At 36.3% G+C, this 5,248-nt stretch overlaps 1 non-coding gene across 1 annotated transcript; it reads left to right on the forward strand.

The window, feature by feature from the left end:
• The first annotated feature begins 2,628 nt into the window (after nucleotides 1–2,628).
• Nucleotides 2,629–2,732, forward strand: LOC130958522 (small nucleolar RNA R71). Its single transcript, XR_009077639.1, has one exon. It is a non-coding gene; the product is annotated as a small nucleolar RNA R71 (small nucleolar RNA).
• Nucleotides 2,733–5,248: the final 2,516 nt, after the last annotated feature.

Consider the following 5,248-nt stretch of genomic DNA (forward strand, 5'->3'; position numbering starts at 1 on the left):
GCTACTTTTAATCTTCTCGGGAAAATGGTCCTTTGCGATGTCACTGCACGGCTAATCGTCTGGAGGCATCACCCTTGGTTGATAGCTACATCCCATCCTCTCAGTGAAAATGGTCCAAATGCTCTGTCACAGAACGGCTAATCATCTGTCGGTTCTCAATCAGGTTGGAATAGAATCCATTGATTCTTTTGCGTTTGTCATCACGCCCAGCCTTCAGGAGTTTGAAGCTCGTCACAGTCATTCAATACCGGAATCCTACTCGGAATACCACAGACAAGGTTAGACTTTCCGGATTCCCAGGATCCTACTCGGAATACCACAGACAAGGTTAGACTTTCCGGATCCTCATGAATTCCGCCATCCATCTAGCTTATACCACGAAGATCCTGTTGGGGAATCTAAGAGATATGCGCCCGGCCTAAGGTAGAACGGAAGTGGTTGTCAGTCACGCGCGTTCATGGGTGAGAATGATGATGAGTGTCACGGATCATCACATTCATCAAAGTGTTGTGCAACGTATATCTTGGAATAAGAATAAGAGAGAATTGAATGGAAAGTAATAGTAATTGTATTGAAACTTGAGGTACAGCAGAGCTCCACACCCTTAATCTATGGTGTGCAGAAACTCCACCGTTGAAAATACATAAGTAAAAGGTTCAAGCATGGCTGAATGGCCAGCCCCCTGAGTGATCAAGAGACCGAATAATCAAAGGCTAAACAGTCAAGATATTAAACTGTCAAAAGATGTCTAATACAATAGTTAAATGTTCTATTTATATTAAACTAGCTCCTAGGGTTTACATGAGTAAGTAATTGATGCATAAATTCACTTCCGGGGCCCACTTGGTGTATGCTTGGGCTGAGCTTGATCAATCCACGAGCTGAGGCTTCTCTTGGAGTTGAACTCCAAGTTATGACGTGTTTTGGGCGTTCAACTCCGGATCATGACGTTTTTCTGGCGTTTAACTCCAGACAGCAGCATGTACTTGGCGTTCAACGCCAAGTTACGTCGTCAATTTCCGAATAAAGTATGGACTATTATATATTGCTGGAAAGCTCTGGATGTCTAACTTTCCAACGCCGTTGAGAGCGCGCCAATTGGAGTTCTGTAGCTCTAGAAAATCCATTCTGAGTGCAGGGAGGTCAGATTCCAACAGCATCAGCAGTCCTTTTGTCAGCCTTTTTCAGAGTTTTGCTCAAGTCCCTCAATTTCAGCCAGAAATTACCTGAAATTACAGAAAAACACACAAACTCATAGTAAAGTCCAGAAATGTGAATTTAACATAAAAACTAATGAAAACATCCCTAAAAGTAGCTTGAACTTACTAAAAACTACCTAAAAACAATGCCAAAAAGCGTATAAATTATCCGCTCATCAGCAGGTTGTACCTCAATGATCCCCAGTTTCTCCATTACAGAGAGTGGCATAAGATTTATCCCTGACCCTAGATCATATAGAGCTTTTTCAAAGGTCATGGTGCCTATGGTACAAGGTATTAAGAACTTGCCAGGATCTTGTCTCTTTTGAGATAAAATTTGCTGAATCCAGGTATCTAGTTCATTAATGAGCAAGGGAGGTTCACTTTCCCAAGTCTCATTACCAAACAACTTGGCATTCAGCTTCATGATAGCTCCTAAATATTGAGCAACTTGTTCTCCAGTCACATCTTCATCCTCTTCAGAGGAAGAATAGTCTTCAGTGCTCATGAATGGCAGAAGGAGATTTAATGGAATCTCTACGGTCTCTATATGAGCCTCAGATTCCTTTGGATCCTTAATAGGAAACTCCCTCTTGCTTGAGAGACGTCCCAGGAGGTCTTCCTCACTAGGATTTTCGTCCTTCTCCTCCCTTGTGCATTCAGCCATATTGATCACATCAATGGCCTTGCACTCTCCTTTTGGATTCTCTTCTGTATTGCTTGGGAGAATACTGGGAGGAGTTTCAATGACTTTCTTACTCAGCTGGCCCACTTGTGCCTCCAGATTTCTGATGGAGGATCTTATTTCACTCATGAAACTAAAAGTGGCTTTTGACAGATCAGAGACTAGATTGGCTAAATTGGAAGTGCTTTGTTCAGAATTCTCTGTCTGTTGCTGAGAAGATGATGGAAAAGGCTTGCTATTGCTCAGCCTATTGCGTCCACCATTGTTAAAGCCTTGTTGAGGCTTTTGTTAATCCTTCCATGAGAAATTTGGATGATTTCTTCATGATGAATTATAGGTGTTTCCATAAGGTTCATCCATGTAATTAACCTCTGCTATTGCAGGGTTCTCAGGATCATAAGCTTCTTCAGAAGCTGCCTCTTTAGTACTGTTGGATACATTTTGCCATCCATTCAGACTTTGAGAGATCATGTTGACTTGCTGAGTCAACACTTTGTTTTGAGCCAGTATGGCATTCAGAGCATCAATTTCAAGAATTCCTTCCTCTGAGGTGTCCCATTATTCACGGAATTCCTCTCAGAGGTGTACTTGAATTGGTTATTTGCAACCATGTCAATGAGTTCTTGAGCGTCTTCAGGCGTTTTCTTTAGGTGAATAGATCCACCTGCAAAATGGTCCAATGACATTTTCGAAAACTCAGATAGACCATAATAGAATATATCTAATATGGTCCATTCTGAAAACATGTCAGATGGACACCTTTTGGTCAACTGCTTGTATCTTTCCCAAGCTTCATAGAGGGATTCACCATCTTTTTGTTTGAAGGTCTGAACATCCACTCTAAGCTTGCTCAGCTTTTGAGGAGGAAAGAATTTATCCAAGAAGGCTGTGACCAGCTTATCCCAGGAGTCTAAGCTATCCTTAGGTTGTGAATCCAACCATATTCTTGCTCTGTCTCTTACAGCAAAAGGGAAAAGCATGAGCCTGTAGACTTCAGGATCTACTCCATTCGTCTTAACGGTCTCACAGATCTGCAAGAACTCAGTTAAAAACTGATAAGGATCTTCAGATGGAAGTCCATAGAACTTGCAGTTTTGTTGCATTAAGGCAACTAGCTGAGGTTTCAGCTCAAAATTGTTTGCTCCAATGGCAGAAATGGAGATGCTTCTTCCATCAAATTTGGACGTGGGTTTGGTAAAGTCACCAAGCATTCTCCTTGCATTATTATTTTCGGCTGCCATCTCCTTCTCTTGCTCTAATGTTTCTGAAAGGTTACCTTTAGATTGTTGTAATCTAGCTTCTCTTAGTTTCCTTTTCGGGGTCCTTTCGGGTTCAGGATCAATTTCAACAAGAGTATCTTTTTCCTTGCTCCTGCTCATATGAAAGAGAAGAAAACAAGAAAAGAAGAGGAATCCTCTATGTCACAGTATAGAGATTCCTTTATGTTAGTAGAAAAAGAAAGGGGAGAAGAGTGAAGAAGAATGAATAGTCTGTATAAAGAGTAAGGATAGGGGAGGTGAAGAGAAGTGTTAGTAAATAAATAATTAAAGAGAATAAGAAGAGAGAGGGAAAATTTCGAAAATAATTTTGAAAAAGAGTTTAATATTTTCGAAAATTAAAGATAAGATAAGATTAAAATTAAAATTTAAAACAATTAAAAAGAATTTTTGAAAAAGGGATGAGATATTTTCGAAAATTAGAGAGGGAAAAGTAGTTAGGTGGTTTTGAAAAAAAAAAGATAAGAAACAAACAAAAAGTCAAATAGTTAGTTGAAAAAGATATTAAAATCAAATTTGAAAAGATTAGAAGATAAGAGGTTAGATAAGATATTTTGAAATCAAATTTTGAAAAAGATAAAATTTTTGAAAAGGATATGATAAAAGATAAAAAGATTTAATTCAAAAATTTGAAATTACTTACTTCACTAACAAGAAAGTACAGGATAAAATTCTAGAACTTAAAGATTGACCTTTCTTAACAAGAAAGTAACAAACTTCAAATTTTTTTTGAATCAATCACATTAATTATTAGTGAATTTTCGAAAATATGATATAAAGATAAGAAAAAGATTTTGAAAATATTTTGAAAAAGAATTTTGAAATTTTCGAAAAATAGAAAAAAAATGAAAAAGATATAATTTTTGAAAAAGATTTTGAAAAGATAAGATTTTTAAAATTGAAAATTTGACTTGACTTGTAAGAAACAACTAATTTTGAAATTTTTTTTGGCTAAGTCAACTCAAAATTTCGAAAATTATAAGAAAAATAAGGAAAAGATATTTTTTATTTTTGAATTTATGATGATGAGAGAGAAAAACATAAAAATGACCCAAAACATGAAAATTTTGGATCAAAACACATTATGCATGCAAGAACACTATGAGTGTCAAGATGAACACCAAGAACACTTTGAATGATCATGATGAACATCAAGAACATATTTTTGAAAAATTTTTAATGCAAAGAAAACATGCAAGACACCAAACTTAGAAATCTTTAATGTATGGGCTCTAACAAACGAAAAATACATATGAAAAACAAGAAAATACACAAAACAAGAAATCATCAAGATCAAACAAGAAGACTTGTCAAGAACAACTTGAAGATCATGAAGAACACTATGAATGCATGGAATTTTCGAAAAAATGCAAGAAAAATTTTTAAAACATACAATTGACACCAAACTTAAAAATTGACTCAAAACTCAAACAAGAAACACAAAATATTTTTGATTTTTATGATTTTATTAATTTTTTTGGATTTTTATTATTTTTTCGAAAATAAAGTTTGGAAGAATGAAAAATAAAAGAAAAATTTTGAAAAATATTTTTGAAAAGAAAATTACCTAATCTGAGCAACAAGATGAACCGTCAGTTGTCCATACTCGAACAATCCCCGGCAACGGCGCCAAAAACTTGGTGGACGAAATTGTGACCCTCTTTGTATTTGCATGAGATTTATTTAATGGCTATGTGTGGACACAACTCCGTTCAACTTAACCAGCAAGTGTACTGGGTCATCCAAGTAATACCTTACGTGAGTAAGGGTCGATCCCACAGAGATTGTTGGTATGAAGCAAGCTATGGTCACCTTGTAAATCTCAGTTAGGCAGATTAAATGGTTTATGATAAGTTCGAAAATTAATAATAAACAGAAAATAAAATAGGATAGAAATACTTATGAAAATTAATGGTGCGAATTTCAGATAGGCGTATGGAGATGCTGTGCTCCTTTTGTATTTCTACTTTCTTATTACATTCATCCAATCCTTCTAACTCCTTTTCATGGCAAGCTGTATGTAGGGTATCACCGTCTTCAATGGTTACTTTTCATCCTCTCAGGAAAATGGTCCTATGCGCTGTCAC

Source organism: Arachis stenosperma, chromosome 10 (genome assembly GCF_014773155.1).
Source record: "Arachis stenosperma cultivar V10309 chromosome 10, arast.V10309.gnm1.PFL2, whole genome shotgun sequence".
Lineage (NCBI taxonomy): Eukaryota > Viridiplantae > Streptophyta > Magnoliopsida > Fabales > Fabaceae > Arachis > Arachis stenosperma.